Source organism: Carassius gibelio, chromosome B16 (assembly GCF_023724105.1).
Source record: "Carassius gibelio isolate Cgi1373 ecotype wild population from Czech Republic chromosome B16, carGib1.2-hapl.c, whole genome shotgun sequence".
Classification (NCBI taxonomy): domain Eukaryota; kingdom Metazoa; phylum Chordata; class Actinopteri; order Cypriniformes; family Cyprinidae; genus Carassius; species Carassius gibelio.
This window is the reverse complement of record NC_068411.1, coordinates 19,254,423-19,267,820: the sequence shown is the minus strand read 5'-3', so window position 1 is coordinate 19,267,820 and position 13,398 is coordinate 19,254,423. Positions and strand designations below refer to the sequence as shown.

General features: G+C 35.4%; 1 long non-coding RNA gene across 1 annotated transcript; it reads right to left on the bottom strand.

Moving 5' to 3' along the window:
* Nucleotides 1-7,740: 7,740 nt before the first annotated feature.
* LOC127974496 (uncharacterized) lies at nt 7,741-11,762 on the bottom strand. The gene is made up of 3 exons (XR_008157300.1): nt 10,790-11,762; nt 10,108-10,224; nt 7,741-9,312 (listed from the first exon to the last, which is right to left on the bottom strand). It is a non-coding gene; the product is annotated as an uncharacterized LOC127974496 (long non-coding RNA).
* Nucleotides 11,763-13,398: the final 1,636 nt, after the last annotated feature.

Below are 13,398 nucleotides of genomic sequence, written 5' to 3'. Positions count from 1 at the left end.
TTCTCTCTCTCTTTTTTTCTCTCTATAAACACACACACACACACAAACACACACACACACACACATATATATATATATATATATATATATATATATATATATATATATATATATATATATATATATATATATATATGTATATATATATGTATATATATATATATATTTATATAATAAACAAAGCTGAACATTATTATTCATAAATAATTCATGCAAATGTAAATATATAAACTTAGTAAAAAAATGAATGTGTGTGGGTGTGTCTGTACACACACACACACACACACACACATATATATACATATTCACTTAAATGAGACTGAATATCTGTATCTATACTCTGACATTTTAAACAGATTAAGAGTTGAATTATTAATGAAATTCTATTATCCATCTTAAATCTCAGTTTAATAATTTAAGCTGAATCATTAACCCGCCGTTAAGGACTTTATCAGATACCTTGGTTATTGACCTTGCAGGATAACCATAAACAATTAAGACCAATGACAATTTTGGAGCAGTCTAAATAAATGATATCTCCTGTATGTGGTCCACCCAAGTTACAGTTATCTTGTGTTGTAATACTGTGTTTTGCATCATAGACAAAATTATTATGACTCACATACATGACAGCATTACTAATGAGATGGCAGGACAGACTTTTAATAAGAGAGATCATAATGTGATATGAGATATAATTTGTGTTTTTAGCATGAATGACATCAAAGATGAGCAGGTAAAAGAAGAGAGAAGTCAAGCCTATGGCAATGCGAGATGACGTCTCCAGAGTGTGAAAAGTTACACAGGCACGTCTGCCATAAGTGGTCATAAGAAGCTTGCCTTAACCAAAACACAATGTTCATCATCAGTTTGGTTTCCACAGATCAACCTCTGACCATGATGAAACTTTAAAACAATATAATTTAGCATCAAGCACAGTTTGAGCTCACTTAAACTCTGTGCTTTCACAGGAAACAATAGCCTTTTTGAATTATTTAGGCTTGAGGAAAAAAGCAAACGAGTGTCTCTGTATGAAACCGTGTGCCTTTTGGGACTGCGATCAAACAATCAGTGACACACACCAAGCACAGTTGTTGTGGCCTAACCACAGACATCTCTCAGGTGATACAAAGTCTCGTCATAGAGGGGAATGATGAAAGGCTGTTTGGGTTACAACTCAAAAGCGTGTGTCAAAAATTCTGTGAGCGTCTGTGTTTGTCTCTATAGCCTGTGTATATTTCCTCCAACAAAAATTCAGCTCTACTCTTGCGGAATGAAGCTGGCCCCATTTCATAGACACTTTAAAAGCAACTAGAAAACAGCATCCTTCCTCCTCTTCCCCCCCCCACACACACACATCTCACTATATTGCACACACACATGCCCATGTAACTCCATCACAGTGTAATCTATTCTGGATTCCATGCAGACCTGCCTCTGTTTCAAGTGATGGTTTTCAAAAATTCTACCTCCCAAATTCTCTTCCTCTCAAGCTCTCTACAGACCCACTGCAAGTCAAAATATTGCCTCTCTATGTTGCTGAAAAGATGGTAGTTTGCTTTGACAATCATGTAAAACCAGATTGTAATGTAAATCTAGTTAGATTTTCCTCCATCTCTATTTCAAAAAGATGTAAAAGGAAATTCACTGAACAAAGGCATTATTAGACAATATAGCCTCTCTTGGCAGAAACAGAAAACCATTTTCTTGGCTAAATGATCACAGAACTGGCAGCAAAGATCAGAAGTATCTGTAGCACATCAGGTGGGATGACATGACTCTTTCTTCAGCTGCTTTTAATATCACCAGTATCTCCTGAAGAGTGAATAATGGCATGCTGCTGATTATGTAATCGACCCGATCTGGTCCAAAAATATCTTAAAGAAATAGTTCACTTAAAAATGAAAATAAGCTGAAAATATATTCACCCTCAGGCCATCCAAAATGTAAATGAGCCTGTTTCTTCATTGGAACTGATTTGGAGAAATTTAGCATTACATGCCTGCTCACCAGCAGATCCTCCATAATGGGTACCGTTAGAATGAAAGTTCAAACAGCTGATAAAAACAGCGCAATAACGCACAAGTAATCCACACGACTCCAGTCCATCAGTTAAAGTCTTGTGCAGAAAAAAGCTGTGTTTTTTTAAGAAAGAAGTCCATAAGGTATTTTAACTTTAACCATTGCTTTCGAAAAAATACCAGTTAAATACCCCCCCCCCAAACAAAATACCATATTCATTAACAATACTAAATTATAAAATTATACTAAATACTAAAAATACTATAGTACTAAAAATAATAATAAAATTCCATCCCTGTTGTCCTCTAATATTAACATCCACTAACATCCTTGCTTTGAACAGTTTAGCTGTTGTTCGCATGTATATTGTGCTTGATCTGTGCATATTTCTCTTCTGATTCAGATAAGGTGACTTTTACTGAAAGCAATCTTATGAACAGAGGACTTGTGTTTTAGCTGGAACCAGTTGTAACCTAAAATCGAGCGCTGCGTTAGTTCAGTCAGGCCACGGACTAGACCACGACCAGCTGAAGCGGTCAGCTGTCAAATAGCTCCAATCACTACCATTCTCTTATTAGACACGGGACAAATATACGTGGCACTACTGCTTGGTAAGTATGCTCAAATGGCTCGCAACCCTCCCTCCCCATTATAAGCATGAGCATAAAACTGTGCATCTTCTGGTTGTCATCTCTTCGTTTTAGATCACTAAGGCTTTCAAGCCCCGGTTGGCATGGACCTCACTGTTGAAAGACACTCATCCTCCTAACCAAGCTACAGGATAGACGTCCCACTGCCACATCCACATGATTACCACTGTTTGCTTTAAAAGACATTATTAAGTGTCTTAATTGTCATTTATTTCCAAGCTGATGGTTCTGGAGGGTTGATGTTTTAGCTCCTGTATGTTCAATTAATTTGGGAGCAAGAACCCCCATAAGGAACCATACCGCCAAAGAAAAATTGTGTTCAATAAACTCAAATAACTTGCCAAAGTGGTCCTGTCTTTAATGACCTTAAAACAATTGTTCTGACAAAACTGAAAATTCTGAAATCATCAACCATGTTGTTCTAAACCTGTATGACTTTCTTTGGATTGTGGAACATATTTTATTTGAACATCTCAGTATTATTTTTATATTATTAATTTTTTAGTCCAAACAGTCAGTCAGCATTATCACGGCTGCAGGCTGTTCAAAATGCTGCAGCCAGGATGCTGACTGGCACAAGAAAACGGGAGCACATTACTCCAATTCTTTTCTCTCTTAGTTGGCTGCCGGTACACTTCCAAATTGAGTACAAAATTTTAGTGATGGTTTTTAAATCTCTAAATGGGTTGGCACCCATTTACCTCAGAGACCTTTTAAAGTTTCATACTTCTACGAGATCCCTTAGGTCCTCAAACCAGCTGCTCCTACTTGTACCTAGTTCCCGATTAAAGCTTAGAGGGGACCGGGCTTTTTCGGTTATTGGTCCCAAACTTTGGAATGCATTACCTCAAAAGATTAGGGCGGTAAATTCTTTGTCCGTTTTTAAAAAGGAGTCAAAATCTTATCTGTTGTCAAAAGCTTTTTCTACTACTTGATGACTGTATTAATCATATATCTAAATTTTCAATTTTTTAAATTGTATTTGATTTATTTTGGAATTGTTTTGTACAGCACCTTGGGCAGCAGTGTTGCTTTAATTTGTGTGCTTTATAAATAAATAAACATAACAAATAAACATAACAGTGGAACTCCAAGACGAAGTCACCAGAACAGTTTGGTTTAAGATATCTTCTATTATGTTCCAAGGAAGAAAGTCATACAGATTTGGAATGACATGGGGGTGAGTAAATTTTCACTAATCACTTAAGCTGTTGACTGATTTTTTTATTTTATTTTTTTTTCATCTTAAATTGCCATAAACTAGCTAAGACCAGCAAACCATCTTAGACGTGTCTGTTGTGTTCAGGAGAGTTATATAAAAAATTGCTTTGGTAGCGTTAAGCGGTGCCTGATTATATACCTATTATTAACTATGGCTTATAATATCACAGTACATGCTTGGAAAATGCAATGAGGCGTGATTCATTGTGCATTTGTCCACTGACTTGTGTTTACTGTGTTACTGTGTTGATATATGTTGATGTAATTTTACCTCTGTGCCTGTTCCAAGTTGCAGGTCACTCCCACTCAGGTATGAATCAACCCACTAAATAAGTCTCAGATTTCTCCATTCATCTGAACATAGATAAACTGTGCATATAAATAAAGCAAATATGTGCCATTAATATAAAAAATACAGTTAACAATCAATTAATAATCAAATACCTCATTCTGTGTAGCCACTAACATTTTTTGCATTATTCTCACTTCTTCCCTTAAGTAAACAGAGTACATAAAGTGTGATATTAATAAGGCCCACCACTGACCTAAGAAAAATTTGTGTCCACTGCAGTTCTGACTAGCTTTTACATGTGCACTCTAGACTCTATCTACAGGGGCATTACATCCTGGCATAGCAGCTGCTCTGCAGAGGGTGTTGAAACTGCTCAAAGGATCATGGGCACACGGCTCTCAGCAATCCAAGACATCCATTCTAAATGCTGTCTCAGGAAAGCTGAATGCATTAAGAAGGACTTCAGTCAGCCAGCACCAACACTTTTCTGCTTTCTGCCTTCTGGAAAGCGAGTCAGGTCCATCAGCAGATGCACATCAAAATAAAAGAACAGCTTACATCCCAATCCCATGCTGCACACTCTTACACGGGACACATGCACTATGGACCCATCACATGTTCACACTGCAATAGGACTTAATTACTGTCAGTCACTGTACTCATTTTACCTCTTGTTTTATACTCTTCCTCATACTGTCTATTACTATACTGCTGCAAATCAGTCTTGGCAGATCTCTCTAGAAAAATAAGTGACCATCATCATAATGGCAAAGCAGACATATTTTATTTTGCTACAAGGTCCAAGAAAGCTCAAATGGATGACTGTATTTTAGAAATTAGCCCAAAACAAAATCCATTTTGGCCTAGATTTCTATGCCTATAATTTATGCAAGAGAAGAGAAAAGGCAGAAGTACCTGTATTTATTTCAGTAATGGAAAGGCTGAATTTTAACAGCCATTACTCCAGTCTTTAATGTCACATCCATCAGAAAACATTCTGATTTAGATCCCTAAAAACATTTCTTATTATTATTATCAATGTTGAAAACAGATGTTCCTCTTAATGTTTTTGTGGAAATCATATTCATAAAAAATCTTATTTTTCACGATTCTTTGATGAACTAAAAGCTCGAAAGAACTGCATTTATTTGGAAAAAAAAAAAAGTAGCTAAAAAAAATGTTTTTCTATGTGTTTTCTCTCTCTCTCTCTCTCTCTCTCTCTGTGTGTGTGTGTGTGAACTCCTTTATTCAAAAGGAATATTGCTCAAACTTGTGCATTTAATGCGATTTGGGTGTCAATAAAGCAACACTAGAACAGTGTTTTTTTTGTTTTGTTTTTTTTTTGCAAATTTCTAAATTTTAAAGTCAGCTAAGGTTTATGTAGATAATATGTAATGAAAAAATCTAAACAGAAGCATTTTCTTCAGGACTGTACTTCCACTGTAGAATATAAGTGCATTATATAGATTGCCCTTTTATGCGCCTCTAGATGGTTTGCTAAAAGGGGCATAATTTCACTGATCTCGAGAGTCAGACATCCTTTATTATTTGAGGAACAAGCTGGATCCTGCTGTTGTGTAGAATGTCATAAATATACAAAAAGGCAAAGAAAATGTATAATACAATATGTTCTGTATTATTTCACATTTAATTTGCAGATATCTCTGATTTGTGTATAGAACCTAAAGATTGACAGCCTTTGAATGTAAGGCATAACATCAAGTTTGATAGCCTTGCGGAATGCTATAATGCATGTAGTTTCTACAGTAACACATTGTATCATTAGTTCATGATCTCCCATCAGTTCTGACATTAGACTGATTATACAAACCTGCCCTTTCCATCATTAAAAAGCTTCAGAGGTCAACGACCAAACAAGACACTTCTGAAAGAACAGAAAGCAAAGAAAACATGATTATTATGTTTTGTTTTGGCAAGAAGCACATGTAATTCACTTAACGGAAATATCATAGATAAAGACAACAGAATGTAAACACTGGAACTAGTGGCCAAAATCTTGGATTTTTTTCCTGACAACATGTTTCATTGAGCTAAAAAAGAGTGGCAAAGCGGGGAAATACTGTATCTATAGCACTTCTTAATTTCTTGATTCTTAAAACCTTAATGATTCATCTATCACAAATTCTAGAATAAAGTTCTTATCATGGCCTTGATCAGCATTCAAGTAAATTATTATATTATGTATGATGTGTGTGATGTTAGCTTTTGAAGAAAAACTTGAATAAGCCTAGTTAGATAGCAGTCAGTTTTGAACAATTGAAATTAAATTGACTGATTTTAAAGAAAACAAGCTTTCATACTTTTGGCACTGTGTTAATGATATCGGCTATTTCCTATTTGACTGACATCAGAATGAGCAGTAACACCTTAGACTACAATTATATTGTTAAATGAATACCTACACAAGAACAAATGACTATTCTAACAACATCCTTCTGAAGAAATTACTAATTATTTTCATCAGTATCTTACAGTGAATTCACGGTAACCCACTAGTAATGGTTTAAGTGTTACCAAATCTAGCCAAATTCATTAGTAGCCAGAACATTACAATACCTCAGAAGATTACAATGATTTCAGTTACTATATGAATTTCACTTTAGAATATTGATCCAAAAATTTAGTACTTCATGAAGAAGTATGTAGAACCACAACCTGAATAATTAATATCCAATACTTCACAAAACCCTCAAAAGTTTACAATGGTTTTAGTCAGTAGGCTACTAGAGAAATATAATTTTATTGAATTTCTGATCCAAATAATTAGTAATTCCTTCAAGAATTTGGTCATTCTTGAGTCAGTACTAGTGGGCTACAACGACATTCACGTTAGAATTAATTATACATTATGCATTACTCATATTAATATATAGTTCTTAGTAGTTCTTGTGGAAGTATGTAAAAAAAAGTAGTTACTGATTAGCTAACAGGCTAGCACATTTGACTAAGCACTATTGCTAATTCATTAATCAGAGTTTCTTCTTAGTTACTAGAAATTACTAAAGTGCTAATGTTGCGTTACTCGTGTTCTTGTTCATTCACAGTATTCAAAAGTGTTGCCAAATGAGAGCAAAAAAAAAAAAAATTATAACAAAAAAAAAAAAAAAAGCCTACAGCAAAGGATTTAACTGAATTTGACTCTATAGTCACATAGTTGTGCTAAACCAAAGAGGGAAAAAAGGAGTTCTCCACCATTTTCTTGTCCTTATCTAGTTGATTAGATCGCAGCCAGAGTGGAGACGGGAGTATTTCCTGTGGCCGGGCCAAGAGCTGCACGCCTCCGCGCGCACTCGCCAGTCAAACAGCCTGTCCTGCGAGAGCGCGCGCCCGACAACATCACAGAGATTCTATCCCCAGCGATCCCGTGTTACCACGGCAACACGACACCTAACCCTCATTACCGTATCTTCATATTTAATAGAGCCTCTTTTCCGCCTTTTCGCTCGGAAACAAAACTCCCGATGAATTATTAAGCATTCATTTATAATATATAGGAGCAAGTGCGCGAGTCGCTATATGACAGTTTTTCATACACTCTAAAAATGGCTGGGTTAAAAATAACCCAATTGGCAACCCAGCACTGGGTAAATATTGGACAGAACACATGCTGGGTTAAAGTAACCCAGCATGCTGGTTTACACATTTTAACCCAGCATGCTGGGTTATTGAGAAAACCCAAGATAGAGTCATTTTTACCATTTGTGGGTTTGCTTTTTTATGATTCTGGGTTATTCTTGCTGGGTTATTCTCATAATTTCACTTTTGCTTAACAAAGCAATCATGGATTAATAAATAATGAAGAATACAGGTTATTTAGACTGTTAAAAAATATTTTTAATGCCATCTGACATTAAAAAATTTGTACCAATGACAAACAACATGGAATTTTCCCTTTTTTTGTTTCCAGCAAATGCAAAATAAATAAATAAAAAATCACAGAAATACAGTTGCAATAAATAAGAAAATTATTTCTGAATGACCTGTGTCTAGCTGTTTAACTATTACATTTTGAGATTTTTAGCTATTTAAATACACAGTGAAATGACATTGACAATTAACATTCTTTAAATTAATTAATCCTTAAATTTATATCAAGTATATAAAGACTCCTACGTAGGTAGATGTGCACTGCTTAGGGTAGTTCAACATATAGTTCACCCAAAAATGAAAATTCTGTAATTTATCACTCAACTTCATGTCGTTACAAACCCGTAAGCCCTTCGTTCATCTTCAGAACACAAGTTAAGATATTTTCGTTGATATTCGAGAGCTTTCAGACCAGGGTGAATAATTAGTGACAATTTTCATTTTTGGGTGAACTATTGTCAAACACTTAAGCTCTGAAGCAAAGATCTACACCTGAGAGCAGTGTACTCCGTTATAGAGCTATGGAAGGACCATTTTCAAAAGAAATTGCTAATTATATTTTCAATTGCGTTTTCCACATGTGACAAATTGTGACAATCCAAACATAATTGCAAATCTTGAACAAAAACACTGTTTCAAAAACACTGAACAAAAATTACGGTTTCAGTTTTCATGAATGCACAGTGACTGCCAAATTTCAAATGAAAAAACAAAGTCAGTTTGTAGCTGTATTTTCCATGTATTATGAGTAATAAGCCTGTCATATTGATCAAATACTGCATCATAGCAGCTTTACAGTATTAAATAGGAAAATAGTGTGTAATAATGCAAAGGGACAAAAGTAAACACTCAGTTTTCAGTTAAAGTCAATTCGTCATTGATTCAGTGATGTATCGTCCCTCTGTGCAATCAAGTGGATGATATCGCTTGATATTAATTGTCCCCAACTAAAGAAAAACAAGGAACCAAAACTCCATCGGTGACAGAATGGAGAAAAATCCTTGGGAGAAACCAGGCTCAGTTGGGGGTCAGTTCTCCTCTGACCAGACGAAACCAGTTGTTCAATTCCAGGCTGCAGCAAAGTCAGATTGTGCAGAAGAATCATCTGTTTCCTGTGGTCTTGTCCTGGTGCTCCTCTGAGACAAGGGATCTGTATCTGGGGCTCTAGTTGTCCTGGTCTCCGCGGTCTTTCAGGGATGTAGAGGTCGAGGTAGAGGAGATACGGGTGGCTACGGTGACCTTGGAATAAGAGAGAAACAGACTAATGTTAGCATAGATGCAACATAAGAACAAGTACATGAGGTTTTATGAATTACCATGTCTGTTTTTTCACTGTGTCGCACATGTTACCTGCCAAAACTCAAATGGAATCTTTAGCATCTGAATTTCCAATGACTCACATTGAAAACTGTCAATTTTTGTCAGAGGTGGGACCATACTATGGAGAGTGTTTGTATTGGGAGGTGACGTCACTCAAAGACAACTGTGCAAAATGCTTTGAACAATGGAGGTTAAGGCACTACTAAAGGCAGCTGCCGCTCCGAGAGATGTGTGATAAAGAACAGACAGTGCAACCCGGATCTCCCTATATTCTTGGCACCTCACACAATAAATAATTCTGTCATTTTTACCCCAAATGCAGCTACTATCCCCTGCTAACCGTTAGAGCCACATGGTACTATTGGTCAATATTCACCATTAACCAAATGCTTTTCACCGGAGGAATAAAATATAGGGTAAGCTGCAGCTAGGTAAATAAGAGTAGAACTGCAATGTTGTTAGCTGACGTGCATCAGATTGCAAACAGTGAGAGATTTGGGGTAAAAACTACAAAATATCTCCCAATACAAACACGCCCCATAGTATAGTCCCACCCTTGACACAAATTGACAGCTTTCTGTGTAAGGCATCTGAAATACAAATGCTTTTCAATTGAGTTTGGACTATTTCACAATGTATATGTCCACATGTGGAAAAATACAATTAAATATACAATTTGCAATTCCTTTTGAAAATAGTGCAGAATATCCTTACCTGTCCATTGATTATGATCAATGCCTGAGAGATCTGCTGGCATTTTTAAATCGCCACAACAATTGGATGGGGTTTTGTGGACTCTGCTCAGTTAAGGAATTCCATGTTTGTTCCAACCTTTAAAATAAAGTTTAAAAAAAATAAAAAATACAAATTGTTTTAATAACAGTGATTCAGTTCAATTAACTGTGTGAAGTTAATCATGAAATTGACCCATCATGATTATGAGTTAAATTCACCTATGAGTTGGTCTACAGAAGCAGAATATGATATAGTGATTGGCTGAAAGGTGTGCTTTCAAACAGTCTAATCAATGGGATGTTCATTATAAATCACAGTTTTATGTTAATATGCTGGCTATATCAAACACACACAGTCACTGGCACAGATAAGGGAGATCACACTGCATGCGCGCACACAGACATTTCTATGACAAGTCACGTAGGTAAAACAGTCCATATATAAAAACTTATAGATGTACCAAAGTGATAAGGACAAGTCAAAAACACGATCTGGAAAATTAATATATGATGTTTACGCTCATAAATTAGGTACATTCTGGTGCAGCTTTAACTATAGCACGAAATAAAAATATATCTGCGTTTAAGTTACGTGAGGGTTAACGTTAGTTGATTATCACAGACAAACAATTATGTAAAATGTATAATAAACACGAACTTACCGTTAGACGCCTCAATAAGACTGCACTCGACGAGTTTTTCTCTCACAAATGTATCCATGCGCTTTTCTGACAGGAAAAAAACACATTTTGAATTATAATTTGTATGTAAAAAGACTTTATAAACCACAAAAGCATCAAATCACTTCACTAACGCGGCCAGCGTCACTCGCTGTGCGTGCGCGAACTTTGAAATGCCCTGAGACGTCGATTCTTTTCCGGGAATCACTTTGTTCGAGAATTACTGAACCGGTTTACTTGAACTGGGTCGTCGGTTCTTTTAGACCTGCGGTCCGACTATATTGTACGTAATTTGTATGATTTAAATGTCGATATGGACAACTGCAGGCGTTTACATTAGAGCAGAAAGTCGTATTCACTTTTTGAACTCATTTGACTCACTTAAATATCAAATTCGCTTTTCAATGTCAGAAACTACTTTTTCCTCTATTTCCACAGGTATTCGCATATTTCAGCCATCAGTCACTGTCTGAAACTTAATAAAACTTTATTAATCTGTCGTCTCAGATACCTTAACACGATTATGCGAGTCGCGTAACGTAGGTTGGCCGTTTGAGGTAAACAGTTAATCATTTAACGTAAATAATGTTGGCCTGTAGACGTTTAACAGTATTGTTGCTGCAAAAAAAAAAGTTATAATTCTGCCAATTTAAAATAATTATTATTGAAAACATTAAATAAACTTACCTTAAAACAGTTGAAAGCCGTGGCTTTGCCCCGTTGTTCTTCCAAAGTGACAGTTGGGGAGCGATTTAAACATCTTCAAGGCGCGTTAAATAACCCAGCGCTGGCCTGAAACAACCCAGCGACGCAACCCAGCAGGTTTAACCCAACACCTGGTAAATTGAAACTACCCAAAAGTGTTTAAAAAGAAATTAAATAACCCAACAAAATGACCCAACAGACTCAACCCAGCATTTTGGGTTAAAAAATAACCCAGCCGTTTTTAGAGTGTAGGAGACATGCGGTGGCTTCACCCTATCATCACTCTGATCGCTCTAATGGTCCAGAGCCCATCGCAGTTACTGGAGTGGCCCTTTACAAAATCTAACTGAAGGTGAAGTTATTGGTTTTGTGCCAAGACAAGTGTGTTAGACAATGTGAAAGAGAGGTTATGAAAGGACAAGTGTGTGTGCTTTATCTATCCCTCTATCTATGGTTGTATTGTTCTCTTGTTCTTTCCTCTGTAGACAGAATGATGGCTAGAATGATAACAATATATAGAACAACAGATAAAACGATAGATAGATAGCAGGTATCAAAGCTTTTACCAGCTGTGATGTGGCCGCACGGCTACACACCATCATGTAAATCGAGTTAGCCGGAAAGAGGAAACTCATCTTCTCTCCCCATTTAACCTGCAATCATTAGAGGTGATATTCACCTCAGATTCTCTCATTTTGGATGTACTACTTTTTATCCTTCAGTTTGATACGTTACATTAGAACTCACAGATGAGATCATACAGGCTATGCATGTGTCAGATGTATCTTTCCTGAATGCTGCAAAGAGATCTGAAGTGCTAGACAGATGTGAAAGGTTCCTGACCGAGCACAGTATCATAAGAGTACGCCCTGGAAATGCAAAAATGAATAAAGGTTGTACATTGTCCTTTAAAGCAGAGATTCCTACATATCTTGTCAGCCACATTCATTGGACCTTAAATATGTACTTAATGTACACTAATAAAATAGAGTTGTGAATAAAACTACTGTATAAGGCATACTGTAAAATGTCATGTTATATTCCAGTGTTAATAGCTTTTCTTTTAAATAATTTGTGAAATTTACTTAAAGTTGGGTCAGTCAAAAAAATGTCCTGAGATTTTAAATTAATATTTCAATAACATAATTAATTTTCATGTTCACGGTCCTCTGGTGTCAATGGTCATGCTCATGGGTAATTAATATTTCTTCATGTGTAGTTAGCATTTAAGCTAGCATTTAATTTTTATATTTTCTTTGATTTAACCTCTTGAAACCAGGCAAAAAGTTTTAGGGAATTTTTCATTTTTTTTCATGTCATTACATTGTTTACATTACATTACTCTAGTTTAGATTTATATACAAATTATAATAATAATCAAAAAGACATGAAAGAACATGCATAGGCAAAAACAATTGATTATAATTTTTATTTTTAATTTCTTTTTACAAAACATTGTATAAAGATAATTCAAAACTATGATATAACAGAATGATTTGATAGACCATTTTTCTTTAAACAAAATGTGTGTAAAATGTCCATATACAGGTTTTCTCATTATATATAATGTATCTACAGTATAAACTAAATCTAATTTTCATATAAATGTGTTTTTGGGGCAACATGTAATGAAAAATAGAAGAAGAAGAATGGGAGTAATAACTGACAAGATTTTCATAATAACATAATATTTCATAGGAATACTGAAATATAATTTCTTTCATCTATTCATTTGTTGTGTCTCCCAAAATGCGTAATAACCATGCTTTTATTCCCGGTGTCCTCATATGAGGACATGTATGAATTAAATCAACATTCTGTTGCATAACAGAAAGTTGTATTTTGATTTGAAATGCCATATAATTTTGCTGAGATGTTGATTTATG